Genomic DNA, 15,125 nt, shown 5'->3' on the forward strand with positions numbered 1-15,125 from the left:
TTCTGCCTGGGACAGACTTTTGGAGGCATAAGCTACCGGCTGTAACTGACCATTGGCATTCACATGCTGCAACACATGCCTGACCCCATAGGACGACGCATCACACGTTAAAACTAGTTTCTTACACGGGTCATATAACGCTAACAGTTTGTTGGAGCATAACAAATTGCGTGCTCTATCAAGAGCCCTTTCCTGGCTGTCCCCCAGGAAAGGGCTTTTGCGTAGGAGCACGTGTAGTGGCTCTAACAGCGTGCTCAATTTGGGAAGAAAGTTGCCAAAATAGTTCAGGAGCCCCAGGAACGAACGCAGCTCCGTCGTGTTATGGGGTCTGGGTGCTCTCTGGATCGCTTCTGTTTTGGATGCAGTAGGTCTGATCCTGTCTGCTGCTACCCTCCTCCCCAGGAATTCTACCTCTGGAGCTAAGAAGACGCACTTCGCCTTTTTCAGTCACAGCCCTACCCGGTCCAGTCTGCGTAGCACCTCCTCCAGGTTGTGGAGGTGTTCTTCAGTATCGCGACCCGTGATGAGGATGTCGTCTTGAAAAACCACCGTCCTTGGAATCGACTTGAGGAGGCTTTCCATATTTCGCTGAAAGATCGCGGCGGCCGAACGAATCCCGAACGGACATCTGTTATACTCAAACAACCCCTTGTGTGTCGTGATGGTGGTCAGCTTCTTCGACTCATTCGCCAGCTCCTGGGTCAGTCCAATTTTGAAAAAAGTTTGCCACCGGATAGCATCACAAAGAGGTCCTCCGCTCTCGGTAGCGGGTACTGGTCTTGGAGTGACACCCGATTGATGGTGGCCTTGTAATCGCCACATATCCTGACCAACCCATCCACCTTGAGTACCGGCATGATCGGGCTCGCCCAGTCACTCAATTCGACTCGTGAGATGATGCCTTCCCTCAGCAGGTGGTCCAATTCGCATTCTATCTTTTCCCGCATCACGTACGGCACCGCTCTGGCCTTGTGGTGTACTGGCCTGGCGGCTGGATTTTTGTGAATCACTACCTTGGTCCCCATGAAAGTGCCGATGCCGGGTTGAAATAGTGAGTCAAATTTGTCCAGGACCTGTGAGCATGATACTCGCTCCACAGAAGAAATTGCATTGACATCGCCCCATTTCCAGTTCATGACAGCAAGCCAACTCCTCCCCAGTAGTGCGGAACCGTCCCCTGGGAAAATCCAGAGTGGCAACCTGTTCTCCAAATCTTTGTGGGTCAGCACCGGAATGATCTCCTTTGTATATGTCCGTAGCAGTGCATCAATCGGCAATAATTTTGGCCTCCTGGCCTTGGACACCCACAACCTTTTGAACTGTTTGATACTCATCAGGGACTGGCTAGCCCCCGTGTCCAGCTCCATTAATACTGGGATGCCATTGAGGAGCACTTTCATCATTATCGGTGGTGTCCTGGTATATGAACTGTATATGTGCTCCACATGAACTCGCTGAACTTCAGCTTCCAGCGATTTCCCCCAGTATTCATTTGACCTCGTAGGGCTTACATTGGGTCCGTCCTCCTTGTACATCAACCTGGCTGCAGGCTTCCTGCACATATGTGCCAAGTGACCGCTGACGTTGCAGTTTCTGCTGATACCTGCAAGCTCTGGCTGGGTGTTTGCCTCCACACCTCCAGCATGAGTTAGAGGCCCCATTGTTGGAAACAAAAGGTCCATTACCAGTCAATCGTCTCTGACTGTCTCTGTAACTGTCCTTAAGCGTACCATTAACAGGTGTTGATGGCCCCATTACTGGCCACATTGTCCATTGCAATGGCATGAATCGTCGTTCAGCTAGCCATTGTCTCTGTTGAATTCCCCCTTTGGGTTCGACTGCATGCTGGGGCATGTCCGATTGCCCTTGTCTGCCTAGAGAACTGTGTGCCGCGTTAACAATGTTGACTCCCTGGTCGTTTGCCGCATTTGAGCCAAGATTTTTGCAATAAATCATTCTGGTCTCTTCCTCCCCTGAGATAATTGTCTGGGCTATCATAGCTGCCGCTTCCAAGGTCAAGTCTTTGGTCTCAATCAGTTTCCTGAAAACCCCAGCATGCCCGATGCCCTCAATAAAAAAGTCGTGCAGCATCTCTGCTCTGCATGCATCTGGGAACTTAAATAGGCTCGCCACTTGCCGGAGATCTGCCACGAAGTCTGGAACGCTTTGCCCTTCTCGCCGCCGGTGCGTGTAAAACCGGTGTCTCACCATGTGCATGCTGCTCGCCGGTTTAAAGTGTTCACCGATCAACTTACTGAGCTCTTCAAATGTCTTGTCTGCCGGCTTCTCTGGCGCTGGAAGGTCCTTCATTAGGGAGTACGTTCTGGATCCACAAACCGTCAGGAGATGAGCCCTGCGTTTGTCGGCCGAATCCTGTCCCAACCATCCCTTAGTGACAAAACTTTGCTGTAATCTCTCAATAAAGTCATCCCAATCATCACCAACACAGTACCTCTCGTCTGTGCTGTTAGTGGCCATGTTCGCGTGGTTTAAATCCCAGTTTCTCGTCGCCAATAATATGTCCTTACTACACAGTATAAATGCACACGAGGCTCATACTTGGGAGAAGATCACTCTGTGACCAGTTACCTTTATTACCAAGACCTCAAGAGACAGACGGTGGGTGGAGCTTCCCCTTTTATACCGGAAAGTCGAGGTTAAAAGTGTCTCCCACAAGTTCGCCCCCTGTGGTCAGTGTTCCCAAGGTGTACAACTTAGGTCAGCTTATACATGGGTTACAATGACAGTTGAATACATGACAGGAACCGTACAAGATTCTCCCATTACCACAGAGAGAGTGTGGGACTACTTTAAGTGCCATAGATCTAAATATGCATCATCTGGAAATTTCTCTGCTTCAATTTCAAGGAGCAGTATAAAAATCAGAAGATTTACATTTCATCATCATAGGCAGTCCCTCGAGATCGAGGAAGACCTGCTTCCACTCTAAAAGTGAGTTCTCAGGTGACTGAACAGTCCAATACAGGAATTACAGTCTCTGTCACAGGTGGGACAGACAGTGGTTGAAGGAAAGGGTGGGTGGGGAGTCTGGTTTGCCGCACGCTCCTTCCGCTGCCTGCGCTTGTTTCCTGCATGCTCTCGGCGACGAGACTCGAGGTGCTCAGCGCCCTCCCGGATGCTCTTCCTCAACTTAGGGAGGTCTTTGGCCAGGGACTCCAGGTGCAGGTGGGGATGTTGCATTTTATCAAGGAGGCTTTGAAGGTGTCCTTGAAACATTTGCTCTGCCCACCTGAGGCTCGCTTGGCATGTAGGAGTTCCGAGTACATAAGAAATAGGAGCAGGAGTAGGCCATCCGGCCCCTCGAGGCTGCTCCGCCATTTAATACGATCATGGCTGATCCGATCATAGACTCAGGACCACTTCCCCGCCCGCTCTCCATAACCCCTTATTCCTTTGCCATTGACCATACTCGACCAGTGGGCCACATTGTTCACATGCCTGATACAAGACTCCCAAAGCAAGCGCTCTACTTGGAAATCCTTATTCCGTTGCTTTGGGAGTCTTGTGTCAGTCATGTGAACAATGTGGCCCGCCCAATGGAGCTGGCGAGTGTGGTCAGTGCTTCGATGCTGGGGATGTTGGCCTGATTGTGGACGCTAAAGTTGGTGCGTCTGTCCTCCTCGGGGATTTGCAGGATCTTGTGGAAACATCGTTGGTGGTATTTTTCCAGCGATTTGAGGTGTCTACTATATATGGTCCACGTCTCTGAGCCATTCAGGAGGGCGGGTATCACTACAGCCATGTAGACCATAAGTTTGGTGCAGATTTGAGGGTCTGATCGTCGAACACTCTCTTCCTCAGACGGCCGAAGGCTGCGCTGGTGCACTGGAGGCGGTGTTAAACCTCGTCGTTGATGTCTGCCCTTGCTGATAATAGGCACCCGAGGTATGGAAAGTGGTCCACGTTGTCCAGTCCCATGCCGTTGATCTTGGTGACTGGGGGGCAGTGCTGTGTGGCGGGGTCAGGTTGGTGGAGGACCTTTGTCTTACGGATGTTTCGTGTAAGGCCCATGCTTTCGTACGCCTCAGTGAAGACGTTGATGGTGACTTGGAGTTCAGGCTCTGAATGTGCGCAGATGCAAGCGTTGTCCGCGTACTGTAGTTCGACAATAGAGGTTGGGACGGTCTTGGATCTGGCCTGGAGATGATGAAGGTTGAACAGGTTCCCACTGGTCCTGTAGATTAGTTCCACTCCAGCGGGGAGCTAGTTGAGTGTGAGCTGGAGCATTGCAGCGAGGAAGATCTAGAAGAGGGTTGGTGCGATGACACAACCCTGCTTGACCCCGGTCCGGATGTGGATTGGGTCTGTGATGGATCCGTTGGTAAGGATCACGGCCTGCATGTCGTCGTGGAGCAGGCGGAGGATGGCTTTATATAGCGCCTTTCACAACCTCATGTCCCAAAACACTTTACAGCCAATGAAGTACTTTTGAAATGTAGTCACTGTTGTAATTTAGGAAATTCCTCCCTTCAACTTCTTATCAATACCCAGTATTTTCACAATGTACCTCTCTATGGTCACCAATGTAACTCAGAATGCAGCATCTCCATTTATATATGTACTTCGTCAGAGCTCCAAACCAATCCGATTTCACTGCATTCATTGTGCTCCGGCAATCTGATGCGCCGATGTGCCGGGAACAGTAAAACCTAACCCATATAGTTTAAAGCATTAATAATGTTGGGTAAAATGGACAATTTGGGGCAAATTACTCAATAATATGGAATGCAAGCATTTTCTAACCAATCCAATTATAGGCGATCCCTCGAACGAGGATGACTTGCTTCCACAAGTTCACAGATGTTTCAGTGAAGGACCCGATGTTCCAGTCCTGAACTCCAATTGAGGGGGTGGAAGATGTCTGTGCGTGGATTTTTTTAACATGTGGTGACCATTGCACACCAGCCACCACACGGCCAGGGTTAGGAGCAACAACCGGCACCGGAAGGCCCTTCAGCCAGGGCTAGCAGCGGCAGTCAGCATCGAGGGGAGGCCTTTTGGCCAGAGTTAGGAGTGGCACCGGGAAGGGGCGGGGGAGAATAGACTTTTGGCATAAACACTTCAATAATTCCATGCTGGTAAGCTGCGGCAATGTGCAAGGTGCTTGTGCAGGTTGCTGTGAGCTGTGAGCTGGCCAGAATGTGTTGTATGTTTCACTTTCCAGCCTCAGCCCACAGTGTGTCCCTCGTTACCCTGGAAACCCGATCTTAGCTCCACCCCCAAAGCTAAAGGACAGGTTACGTGGCGCCAAAATCAACAATTCAAACGGGGAAAGTGGGATGATTTTTTTTGCCGTGGTTGGGCCTCAAAAAAATGGTCGTAACTATTCAATACGCCAAAAAATGGCTTTGGGGAAAATTGAGCCCTCAGACTTAGATGTCTATAATTTACTGGTTTCTCTCATCTTTTTTAAATAATAGTTACATTTGCAATTTTCCAATCTAAAGGGACCATTCCTGAATCAAGGGAGCTTTGGAAGATTATGGCTAAAGCATCTGCAATTTCTTCACTACTTCCTTTAAAACCCTGGGGTGGAAACCATCAGATCCTGGGGATTTATCAGTCTTTAGTACCATTATTTTTCCAACACTTTTTTCTTGCTTATGCTAACTTTAGTGAGTTCCTGTCCTTCATTCATTACTAATTTCCCTGGAATGTTAGATATATTATGCTCTTCCTCTACTGTGAAGACCGACACAAAGTAATTATTCCACAAGTCTGCCATTTCCTTATTTTCATTTGCAATATTACTCACCTTGTTTTTAAAAAGTCTATATTAGCCTTGACTACTCTTTTTCTTCCAATGTAATTATCATTTCCTACCACTTTGTTCTTGAATGCGGCGTATGTTTGTGGCGGAGGAGCGGCGAGAGATCGTGGCGGAGGTGTGGCGAATGAGGGTACGGGCCCAGAAGAGCCGAGGGCTCAGGGGCAGCACAGGCCAGCCCACACTGCGGTATATGTGAGCACTAGGTCCGTGCTGCAGAGCTGGTCTCCAGTCGTCCTGGTTAATCCTTGCCACTGGACCAAGACCTAGCTCTGTCGAGCCCGTGTGGTGGCTGGTGTGCAATGGTCACCACATGTTAAAAAAATCCACACACAGGCATCTTCCACCCCCTCAACTGGAGTTCAGGACTGGAACATCGGGTCCTTCATTGAAACATCTGTGAACTCTTGTGGAAGCAAGTCATCCTCGTTCGAGGGACCACCGATGATGATGAACTTTATTGATTGACACTTCTTATTCCGAGACCTTTTGGTTTGAATAATATAGTACAGGCTTTTCACCATAATCTTCTATCCCCTTTAATTTTTAGTTCAGTTTCGGGAATTGACACTTGGACTTTATGAACTGACACAGGAATCGGATTGCCCACGTCACCATTTCAGAGGGTCAATTTTAACCCACCCTCCCAGCGAGAGTGGGGCAGGCTTCAGTTACAATGAAGTGTTCTGCCTTATCATCCCATTCCTCCTGGAATGCCACTGGCCACCATTGTACCTGCTTGCTGCCGTCAGTTGGCTGAGGCAGTTGCCTCGGCAGTCAGGAGCCTCTTAAACTGATGAAAGTTGGGGTCACATTACATCATAGAAACATAGAAACATAGAAAATAGGTGCAGGAGTAGGCCATTCGGCCCTTCTAGCCTGCACCGCCATTCAATGAGTTCATGGCTGAACATTCAACTTCAGTACCCCATTCCTGCTTTCTCGCCATACCCCTTGATCCCCCTAGTAGTAAGGACCTCATATAACTCCTTTTTGAATATATTTAGTGAATTGGCCTCAACAACTTTCTGTGGTAGAGAATTCCACAGGTTCACCACTCTCTGGGTGAAGAAGTTCCTCCGCATCTCGGTCCTAAATGGCTTACCCCTTATCCTTAGACTGTGACCTCTGGTTCTGGACTTCCCCAACATTGGGAACATTCTTCCTGCATCTAACCTGTCTAACCCCGTCAGAATTTTAAATGTTTCTATGAGGTCCCCTCTCATTCTTCTGAACTCCAGTGAATACAAGCCCAGTTGATCCAGTCTTTCTTGATAGGTCAGTCCCGCCATCCCGGGAATCAGTCTGGTGAACCTTCGCTGCACTCCCTCAATAGCAAGAATGTCCTTCCTCAGGTTAGGAGACCAAAACTGTACACAATACTCCAGGTGTGGCCTCACCAATGCCCTGTACAACTGTAGCAACACCTCCCTGCCCCTGTACTCAAATCCCCTTGCTATGAAGGCCAACATGCCATTTGCTTTCTTAACCGCCTGCTGCACCTGCATGCCAACCTTCAATGACTGATGTACCATGACACCCAGGTCTCTTTGCACCTCCCCTTTTCCTAATCTGTCACCATTCAGATAATAGTCTGTCTCTCTGTTTTTACCACCAAAGTGGATAACCTCACATTTATCCACATTATACTTCATCTGCCATGCATTTGCCCACTCACCTAACCTATCCAAGTCGCTCTGCAGCCTCACAGCATCCTCCTCGCAGCTCACACTGCCACCCAACTTAGTGTCATCCGCAAATTTGGAGATACTACATTTAATCCCCTCATCTAAATCATTAATGTACAGTGTAAACAGCTGGGGCCCCAGCACAGAACCTTGCGGTACCCCACTAGTCACTGCCTGCCATTCTGAAAAGTACCCATTTACTCCTACTCTTTGCTTCCTGTCTGACAACCAGTTCTCAATCCATGTCAGTACACTACCCCCAATCCCATGTGCTCTAACTTTGCACATCAATCTCTTGTGTGGGACCTTGTCGAACGCTTTCTGAAAGTCCAAATATACCACATCAACTGTTTCTCCCTTATCCACTCTACTGGAAACATCCTCAAAAAATTCCAGAAGATTTGTCAAGCATGATTTCCCTTTCACAAATCCATGCTGACTTGGACCTATCATGTCACCTCTTTCCAAATGCACTGCTATGACATCCTTAATAATTGATTCCATCATTTTACCCACTACCGATGTCAGGCTGACCGGTCTATAATTCCCTGTTTTCTCTCTCCCTCCTTTTTTAAAAAGTGGGGTTACATTGGCTACCCTCCACTCCATAGGAACTGATCCAGAGTCAATGGAATGTTGGAAAATGACTGTCAACGCATCCACTATTTCCAAGGCCACCTCCTTAAGTACTCTGGGATGCAGTCCATCAGGCCCTGGGGATTTATCGGCCTTCAATCCCATCAATTTCCCCAACACAATTTCCCGGCTAATAAGGATTTCCCTCAGTTCCTCCTCCTTACTAGACCCCCCGACCCCTTTTATAACCGGAAGGTTGTTCGTGTCCTCCTTCGTGAATACCGAACCAAAGTACTTGTTCAATTGGTCCGCCATTTCTTTGTTCCCCGTTATGACTTCCCCTGATTCTGACTGCAGGGGACCTACGTTTGTCTTTACTAACCTTTTTCTCTTTACATATCTATAGAAACTTTTGCAATCCGTCTTAATGTTCCCTGCAAGCTTCTTCTCATACTCCATTTTCCCTGCCCTAATCAAACCCTTTGTCCTCCTCTGCTGAGTTCTAAATTTCTCCCAGTCCCCAGGTTTGCTGCTATTTCTGGCCAATTTGTATGCCACTTCCTTGGCTTTAATACTATCCCTGATTTCCCTTGATAGCCACGGTTGAGCCACCTTCCCTTTTTTATTTCTATGCCAGACAGGAATGTACAATTGTTGTAGTTCATCCATGCGGTCTCTAAATGTCTGCCATTGCCCATCCACAGTCAACCTCTTAAGTATCATTCGCCAATCCATCCCAGCCAATTCACGCCTCATACCTTCAAAGTTAGCCTTCTTTAAGTTCTGGACCATGGTCTCTGAATTAACTGTTTCATTCTCCATCCCAATGCAGAATTCCACCATATTATGGTCACTCTTCCCCAAGGGGCCTCGCACAACGAGATTGCTAATTAATCCTCTCTCATTACATAACACCCAGTCTAAGATGGCCTCCCCCCTAGTTGGTTCCTCGACATATTGGTCCAAAAAACCATCCCTTATGCACTCCAGAAAATCCTCCTCCACCGTATTGCTTCCAGTTTGGTTAGCCCAATCTATGTGCATATTAAAGTCACCCATTATAACTGCTGCACCTTTATTGCACGCACCCCTAATTTCCTGTTTGATGCCCTCCCCAACATCACTACTACTGTTTGGAGGTCTGTACACAACTCCCACTAACGTTTTTTGCCCTTTGGTGTTCTGCAGCTCTACCCATATAGATTCCACATCATCCAAGCTAATGTCCTTCCTAACTATTGCCTTAATCTCCTCCTTAACCAGCAATGTTACCCCACCTCCTTTTCCTTTTATTCTATCCTTCCTGAATGTCGAATACCCCTTGTTGTTGAGTTCCCAGCCCTGCTCATCCTGGAGCCACGTCTCCGTAATCCCAATCACATCATATTTGTTAACATCTATTTGCACAGTTAATTCATCCACCTTATTGCGGATACTCCTTGCATTAAGACACAAAGCCTTTAGGCTTGTTTTTTTAACACCCTCTGTCCTTTTAGAATTTTGCTGTACAATGGCCCTTTTTGTTCTTTGCCTTGGGTTTCTCTGCCCTCCACTTTTCCTCATCTCCTTTCTGTCTTTTGTTTTTGCCTCCTTTTTGTTTCCCTCTATCTCCCTGCATTGGTTCCCATCCCCCTGCCATATTAGTTTAACTCCTCCCCAACAGCACTAGCAAACACTCCCCCGAGGACATTGCTTCCGATTCTGCCCAGGTGCAGACCGTCCGGATTGTACTGGTCCCACCTCCCCCAGAACCGGTTCCAATGCCCCAGGAATTTGAATCCCTCCCTGCTGCACCATTGCTCAAGCCACGTATTCATCTGAGCTATCCTGCGATTCCTACTCTGACTAGCACGTGGCACTGGTAGCAATCCTGAGATTACTACTTTTGAGGTCCTACTTTTTAATTTAGCTCCTAGCTCCTTAAATTCATTTCGTAGGAACTCATCCCTTTTTTTACCTATGTCATTGGTACCAACGTGCACCACGACAACTGGCTGTTCTCCCTCCCTTTTTAGAATGTCCTGCACCCGCTCCGAGACATCCTTGACCCTTGCACCAGGGAGGCAACATACCATCCTGGAGTCTCGGTTGCGGCCGCAGAAACGCCTATCTATTCCCCTTACAATTGAATCCCCTATCACTATCGCTCGCCCACTCTTTTTCCTGCCCTCCTGTGCAACAGAGCCAGCCACGGTGCCATGAACTTGGCTGCTGCTGCCCACTCCTGATGAGTCATCCCCCTCAACAGCACTCAAAGCAGTGTATCTGTTTTGCAGGGGGATGACCACAGGGGACCCCTGCACTACCTTCTTTGCACTACTCTTCCTGCTGGTCTTCCATTCCCTCGCTGGCTGTGGACCCTTCTCCTGCGGTAAGACCAACTCGCTACACGTGATACTCACGTCATTCTCAGCATCGTGGATGCTCCAGAGTGAATCCACCTTCAGCTCCAATTCCGCAACGCGGTCTGTCAGTAGCCGGAGGTGGACACACTTCCCGCACATGTAGTCGTCAGGGACACTGGTGTTGTCCCCGTGTTCCCACATGGTACAGGAGGAGCATATCACGTGACCGAGCTGTCCTGCCATGTGGGACCCCAATTGGACTTTAACCCGGGCTTGAGCGGGGAAACTGCAGAGGCTTTCCTGCCTGGTAAAGGCAGGTCGGCAGCTGTTGGGGGGGGTCGGGGGGGGGGGAAGGAGACCAGTGGGGCCAGGAGGATGGCCTTCCTTACCCCAGACTCCCTTCCACAACTTAGCTGCTTGACAACGAGTCTTCCTCTGATTGTCTTAGGACGAAACGTATAAGATTATGGGGGGGCTTGACAAGGTGGATGCAGAGAGGATGTTTCCACTGATGGGGGAGACTAGAACTAGAGGGCATAAGGTTAGAATAAGGGGCCGTCCATTTAAAACTGAGATGAGGAGAAATGTCTTCTCTCAGAGAGTTGCAAATCTGTGGAATTTGCTGCCTCAGAGAGCTGTGGAAGCTGGGTCATTGAATAAATTTAAGACAGAAATTGATAGTTTCTTAAATGATAAGGGGATAAGGGGTTATGGGGAGCGGGCAGGGAAGTGGAGCCGAGTCCATGATCAGATCAGCCATGATCGTATTAAATGGCGGAGCAGGCTCGAGGGGCCGTATGGCCTACTCCTGTTCCTATTTCTTATGCTCTTATGACAATCCTTATGCTTTTACTTTTAATGCAGACTTGTGGGCTCAAGAGATAGAATCTTCTGATTAATACTTTTTATTGATCAAATCAATACAAATCTAATATACACAGTACTTATTCGGTTGGTACTAGTGTATACTCACAAGTAAAGAACTCATCAGGGATTTGGAGCTGAATCCTCTGACCACTCATGGTAGCCTATGCAAAACTATTTAGAGTTCCTAAGGTTTACCAGTGTATCACATATTGCACAATGCATACGGTGACGACAGTGTTGGTATACAAGATTAAAACGCAAGTATGTTGGCTGCATATGCGGTTAGTACATGAGTACACCCTGGGTCTTGTGAACTACCTTCCGATCTCACGCACCGCAATTTTATGGGCTCGAAATTGGGTCCTGCCGTTTTTTAGGTGGTGTCACTGCCCGAGTGCTGTTTTTAACCGCCGGACGTTAGGTGCAGACTCCAGCTGCCGAATTCAGTGTTTACGCCCAAAGATGAGAGAGCAGCGCTAAATGGTGGCGATGCACACTGACCCTCGGGCGGGAGCTCAAGAGGCCGACTGAATCTAGCATTAGGAGGCTGCCGCCATGCTAGCTGGGAAACAGGAAAAAAAACTCATACTTCTCCGACCCACACACACAAACTTCCCCACTGTTACAACTAATGAAAAACTGAAGGAAAAAACTAACGAAAAACACTGACCTTGCTCTCTGGCCAATTCCGCCCAAGTCCCGCTGTTGACTATTTCCAGGCTGTAAGAAGACCTGTCGGGAAGGTTGATGTTCAAACTAAATATCGTCATAGAGGCGCGAAGGAGGCGCTGCACGCTGGATGACGTCACTACATGGGTGGCGTTGGCCGGCCCAGTGTTAGCTCTCGGCGCCCCTGCCAAAGAGCCGACTGAATTTCTGCGCAGGCCAGACACCGCTTACCGTCGAAGGTGGGCTTTTGCCGCCTGTTAGCCGTCTCCCACGCGCGGTAACGGGGGGGGGGGGGGGGGGGGGGCGGTAGAAACTGAATTTCGAGCCCTATGTGTTTATTTTTCGCTGGACATTTCACACACTTGAGCGGTCACGCTGGTCCTGTAAGACTACTGTGTTATCACTTTGCACATGGCTCACCCTCAAACCTCCACTCCTCCCAAACTCTTCATAGATAAGGTGGTGTCTGGCCACCACCTAACATTCCTTTCTCACGGGTTTCACAGCCTTTTTCTGAATAGAGCTGGATTTGAGCAGGTTAACCCTATAATTGCTGTACCTATCTGTTAATATTCTAACTCACTACTATCTCACCTTGCTTACTATCATCATCATCATAGGCGGTCCCTCGAAATGAGGATGACTTGCTTCCACGCCAAAAAGGGATGAGTTCACAGGTGTTTCAATGAAGGACCTAATGTTCCAGGTCCTTAACTACATCGTGAAGGGTGGAAGATGCCTGTGCGTGGATTTTTTTAAATGTGTGGTGGCCGTTGCACACCAGCCACCACACGGGCTTGACAGAGCTAGGCCTTGGTCCAGTGGCAAGGATTAACCAAGACGACTGGAGACCAGCTCTGCTGCACGGACCTAGTGTGCACACATATCGCGGTGTGGGCTGGCCCATGCTGACCCTGGGCCCTCGCCTCTTCTGGCCCCGAACTCTCGCCACTCCCGGGTCCCGCTCTACACATTCTCTCGCTGCTCCTTCGCCCTGACCTCTCCGCTCCTGCTGTACCTGCCCACGCTCCAATCACCGACCTGGACCTTGATGACCTCACTCTTCGCTGCTGTCGTTCTCCTGCACCAGCTCGCGCTGTACCTTGAAGTGGTACGCTCCACGCTACCCATGGCCGCTGCTCACCGCTCCTTTTATGACCCCGACCTGCTGCTGATGGTCTCTCGCAAGTCGGGGCTGACACGCTTACTATATTGCTTACTATGACCAGCAGCCAGTCACTTCGGGCCGCCCGAACAAGCTCTCCCACCCACCTGCCAGCTGCTGCTTTCTACCTGTTTGGGCATGCAGGTGAGGCGTGGGAGTTAAAATCTCTCAGGCCTCAAGCTTAGGCCTGTGAGTGCATTTTACATTTGCCCCACCCGAAACCCGCTGCGAGTTCAAATCAACCCCTGGATCAACAGATTACTGCTTCCAAAGCAGGTTATTAGACTGTAAGAAATACATCTGAAGAAGACATTTTAAACTCGTGCACTGATTGATTCTACCTTTATTGTTCTTAAAGTGTTTGCACAATCAATAGCTTGCAATGTCTTTTCTGTGTAGCATTTTATTTATAAAGAAATTTGACTATTAGTATAAGCCTGAACACAAATTGTCTGACGACATAGTGCTTACTGCTTTTTGGAATTGATGGAAGAACATTCTGGACTCGAATGTGCATCCAGATCGCTCCCGCCTGAATCTTAGCGGTGTTCCGGCGGTTGCGTCTTTCGAACCGGCGGAATACCGCTACGGCGCGCTCCCGCGATTTTAGCCTGTTGATTCTCAGCGGTAGCGGTATTCAGCGGTAGCGGGCCGGAGCGAGCAGTGGCAAAGTCCCTCGGAGTCGCCGATCTTTACAAAGGCAAGCAGACCCCTAGTAACCAGCATTAATTTCTTTCTCTGCGCATGCGCGGGCATTCTCCCGCGATTTCGGGATCAGAGTTCACCCTGCGCATGCGCAGAGAAGAGTGAGAGAGTGTTGCTGAGCGGTGAGGTGGAGATTGTTGTCTGCAGAGAGAGAGGGAGAGCAGTTATTGTAAAAGTATTTCGAAAGGATTTGGAGCATTATTGTAATTCATAATATAATGCATAATAATACAAGATAAAAAAATAAAAAATAATAAGTAATTATTTAAATATAAATAATTCAGATGCAAAGACAAGATATGGAAGTGATGGGGAGGTAGGTGGGATGAGAAGCCATGTGTTTTTGTGAAGAAACCCAGGAATCGTTGATGCACAAAGTGGAGTCTCACAGGCCCCCACGTTATGTCTTCGCACAGAGGTTTAGGAAGTCTCGGTAATTATGTATTTGCTACTGTACCTAAAACTGGGCCTCAGGTCTCAGTTAGTTGAGACTGGTGAGCTGCAGGCTTCAGCCCGGCGTCCCCAGGCAGCTCACCGGCAAAGGGGCTCGGAATTTAAGGCCGCTGCGTTTGGGTAGCGGCTGTGGTAAGTGAGTGCTTAAAGGGGAAGGAGACCTGGGGGGGGGGGGGCGGAGGGGGGAGACCGGGGGCGGGGTGGGGGGGGAGACTGGGGGTGGGGAGACCGGGGGTGAGCAGACCGGGGGTGGGGGAGACTGGGGGTGGGGAGACCGATGGGTGAGCAGACCGGGGGTGGGGGAGACCAGGGGTGGGGGAGACTGGGGGTGGGTAGACCAGGGTTGGGGGAGACTGGGGGTGGGGAGACCGATGGGTGAGCAGACCGGGGGTGGGGGAGACCGGGGGTGGGGAGACCAGGGGCGGGGGAGACTGGGGGTGGGGAGACCAATGGGTGAGCAGACTGGGGGTGGGGGGACAGGGGGTGAGCGGACTGGGGGCGCAAGCAGACCGGAGGTGGGGAGACTGGGAGCGCGAGCAGACTGGGGGTGGGGGAGACCGGGGGAGGAGGGGGAGGCGCGCAGACCGGGGATGGGGGGACGGGGGTGGGGAGACCGGGGGGGGGGGGGGGGGGGAGGAGACGGAGACTGGGGGGGGGGGGAGATCAGGTGGGTGAGGAAGCCGGGGGTGGGTAAGAAGACTGGGAGTTGGCTAGAGTCTGCAGGACTGGAGTGGAGATAGGAGGAGCACCACGTTGAATGGACTGGTTGGGCCGAATGGCCTGTTTCTGGGCTGTAAATTCATTGAGCCTGAAATCCCAGCCTCCCCGGTGTGTACGGACCCAGGAGGCATCGCAAAAGCCATTTTTGC

The sequence above is a fragment of the Pristiophorus japonicus genome, chromosome 6, assembly GCF_044704955.1.
Source record: "Pristiophorus japonicus isolate sPriJap1 chromosome 6, sPriJap1.hap1, whole genome shotgun sequence".
In the NCBI taxonomy this organism is placed as follows: Eukaryota; Metazoa; Chordata; class Chondrichthyes; family Pristiophoridae; genus Pristiophorus; species Pristiophorus japonicus.